General features: G+C 46.0%; 1 pseudogene; it reads left to right on the top strand.

Annotated features, from left to right (window-relative positions):
- Window positions 1-5,152: 5,152 nt before the first annotated feature.
- LOC136460188 (TATA box-binding protein-associated factor RNA polymerase I subunit B-like) lies at window positions 5,153-13,903 on the top strand (annotated as a pseudogene).
- Window positions 13,904-13,955: the final 52 nt, after the last annotated feature.

Raw genomic sequence — 13,955 nt, 5'->3', positions numbered from 1 at the left:
GAGGAAGTGGAGGCAGAAGTGGGCTAGGGTTGTGAAGTTGAAGGACCTTAGTGGTGCACTGTTTGATCATGATGTCAATGCCATAATGCTTGAACCTGAGCACTACATAGGCCACTGCAAGGTAGAAAAAGAGTCAATTGGCTTTCTCTCTTCTCTCTTCCTCTTTTGGCCACTTATTCTCTTCTTCTCTGTTTATTTAATTAAGCACACATGACTGTAGGACCATCCTAAGGATGCTGAAGTTCTGAACACCCTAATTAGGTTCTACACTGAGATGAAGACCATATTTGGTTCTTCCATGGCCATTGGTAGGTTTGCCCTAGGTTCTAGTGAGCCACTTGGGGTGAACAATGTTGACAGTGTTGCTGCTAAGATTGAGGGCTAGGGCTTCACCACTACTGCTGATGTCAAATGTAGCCTTGAGATGGGTGAGGGTAGGAAGGCAACAGAGCTGCTCACTTCCACTGTAGGAGTAAAGAGAAAGAGGGGTAATTTTAGTGAGGAATAGATGTTGATGATGACTAACATGACTGATGCTATCAACAATGTAGCCTCTGCACTTAGAGAGACTAGGTCTACACATGTGGATCCTGACCTCTATCTTGTAGTGATGGAGATGCCTGGCTTCACCACTGAAGCTCTCATTGTTTCCTACACCTACCTGCTGGAAAACAAGGCCCTTGGCAGGGGCTTTGTGAACATGTTAATCAACCATAGGGACATTTGGCTGAGGAACTACCTTGCCAAGAACTACTATATGTAGTTCTGTCCATCTAGGACAGCAAGGCAAGGAGGGGGTTGACTGTTGAGATGTATAGTTCCTCCACCTCCCTCACCCACTCTCTTCTCTTTTGGGTTCCATTTTGGTGTAGCTCCTGTGCATGGTAGTTGGCTGACCAGCACCTGTCCTTTTGGGTTTGCATAGTTGGAGGGTGGCTAGCTATATCTGAGCAAGTGTAACTAGGTAGTTCACTTAAGTGCCTACTTGTTGTGGGCTGAACCTTTATTTGGAGACAAACTTGATGTATTAATTAGTAACCTCTGTTGGTTACTACTACTGCTACTATATTTGTCACTTTATGTTCCTGTTGCATTGGGAGGACTGTATTACATTGTGCTTTTCATGGGTGTCATTGAACCCATCGTGAATGGATGTGCCCAAGGATTTCATGGCTTTCATGATTTTGGGGATGGCCTTGTTTGAATCTTCACTTCATCCTTTCATATATTTCTATCATTTCTTGGATTTGATACCTGTATTTCCATGAGTTGGTGCCTAAAGTGGGTTTCTGATCTGGCTTATGATGCACAATGTCAAAAATACAATGAGGTGGCTGCACAACTGTTTCATGTTGTTATTGTTTTCTCATGACATGTTCTTGCTGGTTTTCATGACTGTCATCAAATCCATATGAACCATCCATTCTCTTGCAACACCGTGAGGCCACTTTTTTTAGCCTATGATGTCAATTGTTTCATTTCAACAAGATGAACCAAGCCATCGGTGTGGCATTTAGGATCATGGGTTATTTATTTCATCAATCCCTAGATCTTCAATGTCGCACTCATGCCTTGTTTCATGATTCACAAAGGACTGAGGCTAATTACAATTCTGATTTCACAGAAAATGGCACCTTGCTATGTGGTTTTCCATGGGAAGCAACCTGGAATCTATAGAATCTGTTATGAATGCAGTGAACAGGTTCTTGGATTCAAGAATCCAAGGTATTTGAAGTACAAAAATTATGAGGAGGCACTTAGAGATTTCAAAGCATCTCTGGGAGCAGCAACTCTCCTCCCCTCCCAGCTGCTCCCAGATGACTGCTGTGAAGGAATTCCTATAGCTATTGGTAAGAGTGTCTGTTGGAAGAATATGCTTATATTGGCTCTTTCTGTCCTGCTGTTTGCTCTTTGGATGAAGATAAACAAGTGTCCCTCGTGTAATTGCAATATGTAGGCTAATGATGACAACAACGTAGGTTTCATTACCTGCCTTCATGCTTTTGTTCTGTCTCTCATGAACCCATGTCTTAGCTGGTTATACTTTTGGACTGCTGTTGTATGTACTGAACTCACATTTGTGCTGTTGATCTCTCTGTCACATTGGTTTTTAATTATCTCGAGGCAGGTATGATTAATTAATGCATTACAACAATAATTAGTCCTGAGGCCAATCTGATCAAAATCACATTGCTGTTGCTGTATCCTCTTGTCTGATCACATTTGCATTCTCAAATTTGTTGTTGTTTTCTCTATACACTACTGGTTCTGGTATTTAGCCTATGGCTAGCTGGGCCGGAATCAAACAAAATCTCCATCTGGTAGTTGGAGGTAGTTGGTGTTGGGCCAGGCTGGCTGGAAGAAAACAAACACAACCTCTCCTGGGCCTGTCTCCCTAGCTGCAGGAAATCAAACACACCCTTGTGTGTGCTCTGGACTAGACCATGGCTGGCCAAGGCCTGGCTGACGGGCTCGGCCACCCCTGCGCCCTATATCAAACAGGTCCTAAACTGCTGACTACTGACTAGGTTTGACTATGGGGCTGATCGACAAAACATCGCCATTAGTCGATTAGTCGTCTGTTCGGTCCCCTTACCAGTAGGCTCGACTAGGTGATTTGATAACATTGGCACTACTCTAATTGTATTCTCACAATAAGAAGGTATTATAGACATGAACCTATATTTTAAGTTGAATCTAATCTAAGATTAAAAAATAGGGAGAATACTGATACACTACAATTACATCTTTCCATCTCCTGTTTTTAAAGTAAACTTTTCTAAACACGGTAACCATTCGCATAATTTTAATTACACCGCTAGTAATATGTAGATCGCAATTTGGGCTGTCAGCCAGTCTTCCTGTAGCACTTATATCAACTCGCTATTTCATTCGATCTCTTCCTCAGATGATTCACACTATATAATACAAATTCATAGTAGAAGTCTTGGTAGGGCTCCCTATATTTTTGTAACTCAAGTATGTCTTGGTAGGGCTCCATATATGTAAATGTTTTAACAATGAGATTATCATGGGCAATATTTAGCAGTTTTAGAATAGTGCTTAATCGGAGAGTATTTATTTTCTTGATGATTCATATTAAAACATACGTCTAAAAGTTCTTGTCTGTTCTCTGCCTGTAGCTCCATAAAGTTTGACATTTGGTCTCATCAAATAACTGCTCCCAACATAGACCTGTACTAAGACAGTGCATGATCCAGCCAAGGAGTTATGATGTATTACAAGTTAACTTTAAACTTGCATGGCAATTTTGATAGCTAGCGAGTCCTGTGTTGAAGTAAACTTGATCCTTTTTAATATGTCATACTGAAAGTTAGGAGCAATTAACAACACTGAAAAAAACACTGCAAAGCGATTCAAACCAATTACATGTTCATTAGAGCTAATATTTACTTTCTCATTGTAGCAAACCTATGTACTATCCCTAGGCATATAGGCACATTGATTTAACTAATGCCACTCACTTAGATTCAATAGTGCACCCCATACAGAGAACTCACATATAGACTTTGCAATATATTGTTATATAGTTAATACGATATCTGCAGTCCTGCAATTCAATTAAAAATAGGAACTGAATCAGTTGGAAACATTTCGACATTTCATAAGAATGCTCTGTTGTTCATTGTTTATGGTTGCCAATTGATATGCTTCCCTCTTGTTGAAATTATATTTTGTAAAAGAAGTATTGCTCATCACATGTTACTACTTTAAATCATGTGATACATTTACATCCATAAAGTTTAAAAGTAACATCTATATTGTGTTTACAATGTTGAGAAGGCAGTTAGTGCACCTCCCATGCTTGGAACTCCAACCTTCATCTCACATAACTCAAAACAGTTGTATAAAATGGGCAGCCATTATGAATATTGATATTTCCGCTCTTGCCTTTTAACTTAATATTTATTTTATTTATTCTTGATGTTCTGAACCAGTGATTCACGTGAATGACTGTGTTGCTTAATCTTAGATGTGTACAGATGTAGCAGAATACCTGTGTGCTGCTATTGATATTTGATATTGATCAATCACATATCAGGCTCAAGCAAGCTGTTTGATTTCACTCTACTCCACCTGGAAAGCTGGTGCTGTAATTTACACCGTAAGTTCCTTTATTCCAGGCATTCAATTAGGTCTATATCATAGCACAATTATTCACACAAACTGTTTTTCTGATCTTACTTTTTGTATGATGAACTTATTTGTCACTTCATCACAACTGATAAATATTAAGTGAATGAAGTAGTAATATTGAGAGATTGAAGATTGTTAACCTGGATTGGAAACTCGTATCTGTAATACTATCTTTATTAAAATTATTTCAACACATAAGTAAGGCATAGTGTGGAATTTCAGCAAAGATACATAATTTTACAAGTTGGGTTTTAATAACTGCCTCCAGGTTGTTCCCTGGCTGGCACATTTCCTGTTTAATTTGCTCCACTGCCAGATTAGACTGCCATGCTAAGCACAGGTGTTGCCTGCTAATTCTCTTATAGTGTATGTAGTTGTATTGCTTGTCTATTGTTCTACACCTAGCTATGTGCTGAAAGGGAAGACCTAAATCTGCCTTGGGTTCATGATCCTTTGGGGCTTTAGTCTTCCTTGCCTTCAAGTGTGTATTAAACCCTGGCACTTCTGTGGTGTTGCCTTCTTCTAGAATCACTGTCCATTTTATGGCTTTAAAGAAATGTACACTTTTCTTGTATCAGTCGGTACTTGTTGAATCCAATTCATCTCATTGGTTGCTTATTCTGTATTACAGATGAATACTTACTGTTACTGAATGTTTTTATCATACTACTGTTTCTGATCAAATCACCTATTTCAGAATAATAAATTCATATTCCGAACAAAATGGAAATTCATCGTTAGTCGGCTTTTGCTCTCGGGTTAGGGTTGTTGGATGGGAGTGAATGCGTGTGGTGCTGTATATGTAGGGCCAGCTGAAAAGGAAGATAGCTAACCTTGATTTACCAAATATCAGTTTTATGTCAAAAGTGTTGGTTTCCTTGTTTTCTCTCAGGTCTGTTATTGGCAAATGGATTGTGTTTGTCTGTAACTGTAAAACCTGCACCCTTTTCAGGTAAAATAACTATAAATTTATGCACCATTTTTAGGTGACAATATGAATTACGACCCTAGCTGTGCCTCCCCAAACCCCTACGGTGGCGGTGGTGGAAGCATCCATCTGGTGTGCCAGGAATGCCTCAACGGGGACAACTACAGCACCGACGATGCAGATGACGGCTTCTTCACATGCCGTAGGTGCTTTGCCAGGCACACTATGCAGGCAACTGCTGCTGACCCCCATGACTTCCCCACCACTGGCAACATCTACGTCTACCACATCGCCACTCAGCGCACCCCCAAGCTTCGCACCCGCACCCCCGCATCTTACCCAAGGACCCCTCAGGCAGCCGCTGCGTTCAACGACTTTGCGGAGCCAAGTGAGCCAAGGGACTTTGCGCCCGGGGGCAGCGTGTGTGTGGTACCCAAGGATTTGGCGACGCGGGCCCACTTGTGCTACGTGCAGGGCCTCCAGGTCATCCTGCAGCGGCAGCTGGAGGCGCTGGTGGAGCAGCACTGGGTAGCTGCACTTGTGTGTGCTGTTGCTGGCCCTGTCTGGGTATGGTGGATCAAGTGCATCCAAGGTGTCTGATGAAACGTGGGTGCGCCAGGTGCTCGCAGACCATGAGGCCACGGGGAGGGAGAAACGTTGTGGTGGTGGAGGTGAGTGTTTATGCTCGCCCTTGTTAGGTACTGCCATCAGAAGAACTGTACAAACTCGACATGAACCTATCTCTTATTTGCAGACGAGGTGAAGTATGAATGGGATGATGATATCTTGCCACAACAAAAGGACAGGCACAAGGTGGAGTTTGCCTTTTTGCGCTCATTGAGGATGATGCTGCCGCTTTACTCAACATTGGCTATTTGTTTCTTGGCCTGTCATATTGCTCGTGAAGCCATCCTGCCAAGCGACATTTACAGGTGGGCAAGGGAGGGGAATGTCCCTTATTTGGCTGCATTTACTGAAGTTGACACATTCCTTGGGAGCTCTTTGCAATATTGCCCTTTTGACGCAAGCAGTGTTTTAAATCTCCGGCTAAGACATTTTAGCGGATGACCTCAAAAACAGCTATAGCGGAGCTAAATGGGGATATAGCGGGCTATAGCGGCTAAGTTGTACATAGACACAAATAGCTTGATCTTTCTCAAACAGCTATAGCGGGCTATAGCGGCAGCTATAGCCGGAGATTTAAAACCTTAGACGCAAGGCAGCTGTTCAGGCCAGTGCGAGTTATTGGAGCATGGCAACTGGAAGCTGCAGCTGGATCCATAGCACAAAGAGTAGGCTTGGGTCTTCCTCCAGTTAACTTCTATGCAATTTCTCAACGTTGCTTGAAGGACTTGTCGCTGCCTATAGATAGAATCCTCCCCCATGCATGCCGAATTTATGAGTGGGCAATGCCTGCAGAACTATGGTTGTCCAGTAATCCTTCTAGAATCCCTACACGAGTTTGTGTGATGGCTATCCTAATTGTGTCTCTACGAGTTATGTATAACATCAATGGTCAAGGGATATGGGAGGTGTGTTTGCCACATAGATTACCTCTCTCTAACTCATCTAAGCTCTTTGATAAATGCATATGACCTAAAGTAACCTTTCTTTGCAGAAGATTTGCAAGGAAGGAAGAAACACAACTGGATCTTATCATGATGCAAATTCACCAACTCTCAGAAAGCATGAGGCCAGTAACAGTGATGAGTTTGTCACGAGAGAATTATTGTGTGCTATCGCAGCTGCCTATGATAAAATTAATGTGGCACATAGTAAATTCTAATGGCCATTGCCTTGTATCCACATTATGTTTATCTTGTAGTACACCTGTTAGCTTGTGGCATGCTTATCCTGACTGTAGGTAGTTTATATTCGACTTGCTGTACTAAATTAAGTACAAATGGTTGTTTGCACATTTCATGTCTATTAAAGCTAATTCTGCAACACATGTTTTTCATTAACTTAAACAAAATATTCATGTGTCTTCTGGTCATGCCTTAACGTAATTGAGAGCGAATAGGTCTCAGGAAATTGTGATAGATTGATATGAGTACAAGGAGTACATTACACAGGCAATGATCAGAAAGGGTTTATAGAAACACCCAATCAACGGTGATCCTTACCATAATCCCTAGAGGCAGCCCAGCCAATAGGCTTGGGCGCCAGGCCCATGGCCAACCCATAGGCGCCTATTCTAACACGCCCCCGTAGTCGAATCGTCAGCCACTTTGCATGTTTAGACTGGACCTGAACTCCGTAAACACTGAAGAAGGCAGCCCTTTGGTGAAGATATCCGCATATTATAAAGAAGTGGGAACATGCAGAACACGAAGATCACCAATGGCGACTCGCTCCCGGACGAAGTGAAGGTCAATCTCAATGTGCTTGGTTCACTGATGCTGCATCGGATTAGAGGTCATGTAGACGGCACTGATGTTGTCGCAATACACCAGTGTGGCGCGTCGGAGAGGGGCATGCAACTCTAGAAGAAGCTGGTGCAGCCAGGTGGCCTCAGCAACTCCATTGGCCACCGCGCGATACTCGGCTTCAGCACTGGATCTTGACACCGTGTTTCTGGTGCTTGGAGGACCAAGAGACAAGATTGTCGCCAAGAAACACAGCATAGCCCGAGGTGGACTTGCAAGTGTCTAGACAACCAGCCCAATCAGCGTCGGTGTAGATGACAAGATCAGCCAAAGTAGACGGTCATAGCAGGAGACCAAGGTGGAGAGTGCCTTGAACATAGCGCAGAATCCGCTTCAGAGCTGCAAGGTGAGGCTCATGAGGGTCATGCATATGAAGACAGACTTGCTGCACAGCATATGCAATATTCGGCCGGGTGAATGTTAGGTACTGTAAGGCTCCAGCGAGGCTACGAAAGTCTGAAGGGTCAAAGACAGGGGTGCCATCTGATGCCGCAATCTTTGGATTGGTGCCAACTAGAGTGGAACATGACTTACACTCTGCCATCCCCGCGCGATCAAGAATGTCCAGCATATATTGTCGCTGAGACAGAAGAAGGCCATCACCACTGCGCTGAATATGCATACCGAGGAAGTAATGCAGTTCACCAAGGTCCTTCATAGCAAACTCCCACTGAAGGGCTGAGATGATCCGCTGAAGAAGGCTGGTTGAGGAGGCTGTGAGGACGATGTCATCAACATAGAGCAACAGGTAAGTTGTGTCTGATCCGTGCTGGTAAACGAAGAGTGAGGTGTCTGACTTGGCTTCAGCAAACCCAAGGGACAGCAAGTGTGTGGCCATGCGATTGTACCAAGCACGAGGGGCCTGCTTGAGGCCATATAGCGACTTCTTCAGGTGGCAAACATAGTCCGGATGAGCTAGATCTACGAACCCAGACCGCTGCTGACAATAAACTGTCTCTGTCAGGTTGCCATGAAGAAAGGCGTTTTTCACATCAAGCTGATGGATGGGCCAGCGGCGAGAGAGAGCCAGGGAGAGCACCGTGCAAACAGTAGCAGGCTTCACCACAGGACTGAATGTCTCATCAAAGTCCACACCAGGCTGCTGGGTAAAGCTGTGGAGAACCCATCGCGCCTTATGCCTTTTGAGGGAGCCATCAGACTGAAACTTGTGCTTGAAGATCCACTTGCTGATGAAGACATTGGCCCGAGGGGGGCGAGGCATGAGATCCCAAGTGTGATTCTTCAGTAGGGCACTATGTTCCTCTTCCATTGTAGCTCACCACATGGGGTCGACAAGAGCGCTATGGAAGGTCTTCAGTAGCGGTGACATAGACGTAGCGTGGTATGCAACAGGCATCCAAAAACCGCTCTTTGAACGTGTGCCAATGGCATGCTGGTTGGTCATAGGAGGGACAGCAACAGCCCCTTTGGGCAGTGGGGACGACATGGCTGGTGCAGATGCAGCCGGTGCGGCGGTGACAGGAGCAGTTGGAGCAGGCTATGGTCGAGGCCAACGCGTGTAGTGGTAGGCGAAGGCATGGTCTGGATGAAGAGGCGAGAACCCGGGTGGGGGCCCGTGGGGTGCCTGAGGAGGTGACACCGGCGTTGTGCAGCCCGTGGTCGGTGCTGGAGACTGTGAGCTCACGCAAAGCATTAGCGGGATGTATAGCTGGCAAGGTGGAGCGCCTCCAGTCATGCTGGGTGCGTCTTGAGCCGCGCGTGGCGCGGGAGGGGTCCCTAGCATCCGTAGCGCAGGGGGGGATGTAGAGTGCGGGCACCAGGGGATCAGCAGTGTCTGTTGGGGGATCAGTAGCAGCCACCAGAGGCATCGAGGGCACCCTAGGCACAGTCTCAGTGGGACCGGCAGGGGCGCTGGTGACATCAGAGGTGCTGGATGGTGTTCTTGCAGACAAAAACTTGTGCAATGGTCCAATAGGAGCGGGCACAACATCAATAGCATCAAGAAACTCAAAGTCCGCTGAAATACTAAGACCATTACGCTCAGCAAAGGGAAAGGTCGTTTCATCGAAGATGACGTGACAAGAGATGATGACTCTATTGGTGGAGAGGTCAAGGCAGCGGTATCCTTTGTGGTGAGCAGAATATCCTAGGAAGACGCACAAGGCAGACCTAGGAGCGAGTTTATGAGGAGCGGTGGAGGACAGGTTTGGATAACACTTGCAGCCAAAGACTCGTAGGTGATCATACGCTGGTGGCGTGCCGTATAGGGCAAGGTGGGGCGTGGAGAACTATAGAGTCTTGGTGGGCAGTATGTTAAGTAGAAGGGTCACTGTGGAGAGGGCCTCCGCCCAATAGGAGGGAGGCATAGACGCTTGAAAAAGCAGTGAGCAAACGACATTATTGATGGAGTGAATAATGCATTCGGCTTTACCATTTTGAGGCAAGGTATAGGGGCAGGACATACGAAGATGGATGCCCTGTGTGAGGAAGAAGTGACAGGTGCTAGAGTTGTCAAACTCTTTCCCGTTGTTGCACTGGACAGCCTTGACATGGGCGCCAAATTGGGTGGAGGCGTGGGCGATGAAGTGGGCAAGCGTACTGTAAGTGTCAGATTTGAGTCACAAAGGAAAAGTCCACAAGTAGTGAGTGCAATCATCAAGTATGACCAAATAGTATTTGTAACCAGAAACACTAACAACTGGAGATGTCCACAAGTCACAATGAATATGATCAAACTTACTAGACGCACGAGAGGTGGACGAATGAAAGGGTAGATGAACATGACGCCCTAACTGACAAGCGTGACATAGATCTGAATAGTCCTGAATGTGACAGGAAACACTAGACGCAAGCTTCGACAATGCCTCATGATCGGGGTGACCGAGATGCCGATGCCACAGTGGGGAGAGAGCCTGAGCAACAAAGGAGTGTGCTAGAGGTAGGCGTAGTGGATATAGCGGCCTGGAGCTATTACACCTGACGATCTCAGTCCGAGATGGAAGAACCTTCACAGAACAACTAATAGGGTCAAACTCAACAGAACAGTTGTTGTCGATAGTGAATTGGCGTACAGAGATGAGATTCTTAATAAGTTGTGGCGACACAAGAACATTATTAAGACATAAAGTAGGGGACAACTCTGTGGAGCCAGTGGCAGTAATAGGAAGCATGGAACCATTACCGACAACAATAGATGAAGGAGTAGGATACCGTGGGAATAGAACATGTGAAAGGGAGGAAGACTGAGATGTCATATGTGAAGTAGCACCTATGTCGAAGTACCACTCGTTGGATGAAGGAGGGGTCAGCGACGTTGTGCTAAAGGCGGAGGCGAGGGCCGTCTAGTCCCAAGAAGGGAGGCTGGCCATAGGATTGTAGTACCGCGGGGCAACCCACTGTCCTGAGCCATCAGAGGTAGCGACAGCAGTAGGCTGCTGGTGGGCGATGAGTGCCTGCTGCTGCTGGGCGAGGAGGGCCTACTGTTGTGCCTACAGATGAGGAGGCATCGGGATGGGTGCCAGCGGAGAACGAGGACCCCATGGCCACATCTGAATGGAACCCGTCCATGGGTTGTAGACACTGGGCCAGGGGCGACCACCGGTGGCAAACTGCTAGGTGCCGACCGGCTGCTGCTACTGCTAGGCACCAGAGGGAGGGCGGTGGCCTCTAGTGCTATTGTTGCCACCAGGGCTGCCCTTTCCACCGCCACCGCGCCTACTGCGGCGATTGCCGTTGGAGGACTTAGGGCCGCCAGTGCCCTAGAGCCCATGTTGGACGTGGGTGAGGCAGCGCTGGAGGAGCCTGCTACTGTGGTGGAGGCAGCAAGAGCAGTGGCAGGGGACTCCTTCTTGTTCTCCAATGTGAGTTCCTCAAGGATGAGGTCATCATGAGCCTCCAGGAAGGTGGAGAAGGGCCAGCTACGACGTAGGAGGGCCTCGACATGGCTGAAGCGCTCGTTGAGGCCATGAATCACATTAAGGATGAGGGTGCGGTCGATGATCACTTCGCCAAGAGCCGTGAGGTCATCAGCCATCTTCTTCAGCCGGTGGTAGTAGTCTGTGATAGAGAGGTCACCCTAGACGAAGTTGTGAAACCGTGTCTCAAGGTGGATGGAGTAAGCCTCTCGGTTGCCGAGGAACTGGGACTTGACAGCAAGCCAGGCATGTCGGGTAGTGGCGCCCTGGGCGGGGATGATCTCAGCAAGGTCATCGGTGAGTGTGGCGACGATCTAGGACTTGATGATGCAGTCCATCCGAGCCCAGTTAGGGGAGATCGGGGCCGGAGGTTCCTTGTGGACGTGGTCCTAGAGAGAGAACTTGCCGAGGATGAGCAGGAACTGACCGCGCCAACGGTTGAAGTTTCTAGAGTCGACGTTGAGGATGGTGGTGACGTGGTTCCGGATGTTGTTGACGACGACGGCCTAGGCGTGTAGTTGCAGCAGTGCTATGGTCTCATGGAGGAGCATGGCTAAGGCGAGGTCGGGAGGAGACGTGGAAGATGTGCTGGAGGAGGCGCCTCCAGGTGCACCGGGGGCGGCAGCGGCGGTGATGGCTGCGCGCTCCTTGGCTACGCACGCTAGGGCTTCGCTGGCGTGGGCAGCAGCCGCGTTGCGATCTTTAACGGTGGCTGCAGCCTCCTCTTCGGCCTAGGTAGCGCGAACCAGGGCAGCCTGGTGCTCCTTGTCGAGAAGTTGGGCGGCGGCGGTGTCGTTCGCCTTCTCCTTGGCCTGGCATGCCACGATCTCTTCAGCGATAACATCCCCAGACCTAGGAGAGGGAGGGGGGAGACATGGCGCTGCATGGCAGAGGCCGACGCGCAGAGGTGTGCAATGGAAGGGAAGACCTAAACCTAGGCGGCTGATACCATGAGAGCGAATAGGTCTCGAGAAATTGTGATAAATTGATATGGGTACAGGGAGTACATTATATAGGCAAGGATCAGGAAGGGTTTATAGAAACACCCAATCAATGGTGATCCTTGCCTAATCAATAATCATCTACCATAATCCCTAGAGGCAGCCTAGCCAATAGGCTTGGGCGCCAGGCCCATGGCCAGCCCATAGGCGCCTATTCTAACAGTAATACCGTTAGCATCTAGTTTTGCTTCCAAGCACAAACAGAGCAAACTGATGGAGAATTATGGGATTGTTTTCTTTAGTGAAAAGATTATTATGACTAATTTACTGGCATTTTTGTATTCTAGTCTACATTTGGATAAAGTTATAATGGTTTGACTGGACATATTCTTGGGTCTTTACTGACGTGTTTGTGGCTAGTGGGAGTACTTAATGGTGGGGCACTCACTTGAAGTTTTCTAATTTTGCAGACTACTCGAGTGATCTCCACTCTTATCTCAAATACTGCAAGAAAGTAATTTTACTGGGTTTACATGTTCAGATGAAGAGAAGCATCCAACAGAGATCTTTTGGGATATGTACAAAACTAGAGAGGTATTGCATTTTGCTTGACAATGTTGTTACCTATATTACTTTTGCATGAGGTGGGTAAAATATTATATATGTAACTTTTAAGTTGTCCCATTATGGATTAATTGCTTTCCCTTATCATATTCAGCATTTCTGGTACAATTCTATGCAACTATTTATAAGTTGTATTAACGACTTAATAAAAAAGTGCAGCACATCAACTAGGTTCTATCATGGCAATCTAGCTATCATAAAATTTCCTGGAAAGATCTACAGAATGCAAATTTAATCTCCATGTTTGAAAAACAGACAAAAGAACATGTGGGCCTGGGGGTGGGGACGACTATTCTCAGAAATTTTGTGGCACTTTTGTCAGCACAAATTCAGTTGAAATCTTTAACCTTGAAATTTTGTTCTGGCAGGATGTCAGTTAGGTTTAATTACGATAACGTCATTCTAGTTGTCTCGCATAAATTTTGTTTCCCAACTGTGATTTTAAATACCTATGGTGTTGCATTGCAGGATGAGAATCCAAAAGATCATGTAAATCCAAAAGATCATGTAAAATCCCAATCTCATTGTATTGAAGAAATAACAATTACAAATGGAGTGAAGAAGCGCTACCGAGATGGAGCTTTTGTTGAAGCAAGTTGCTTTTCTGCATCTTCAGGGCATGATGCAATGCAAATGCTTAAGTCAGAGATGCATGATCATGGATTTCATTATATGCCACCTAGGAAACCAAGGCAATCAGATGGTTATCTTCGTTATAGAAGAAGGTGGCTAAGTGGTTGCTTTGTTTATGTTGCACATGCTGATTATTTCATGTTGGTACGTGCTTTTGCAAAGCTTGTAGAAGTTGATGTTCATATCATGCATACCAATGTGTTAAAACTTGAGAGGAGACTCGCATGTATTGAGGGACAAATTGAAAGAAGCTTGAACACCTTGCATAACCTCTCTACTGGAACAAAAGATGAGCGAAGACCTGTATCATACTGAACTTCCTAGCGGAGTCTCATACTCTTCCAACATGGTAAGTTTCTACATCAAC

The sequence above is a fragment of the Miscanthus floridulus genome, chromosome 6, assembly GCF_019320115.1.
Source record: "Miscanthus floridulus cultivar M001 chromosome 6, ASM1932011v1, whole genome shotgun sequence".
Lineage (NCBI taxonomy): Eukaryota > Viridiplantae > Streptophyta > Magnoliopsida > Poales > Poaceae > Miscanthus > Miscanthus floridulus.
The sequence above is the reverse complement of the archived record's forward strand: the minus strand, read 5'-3'. Positions and strand labels throughout refer to the sequence as shown.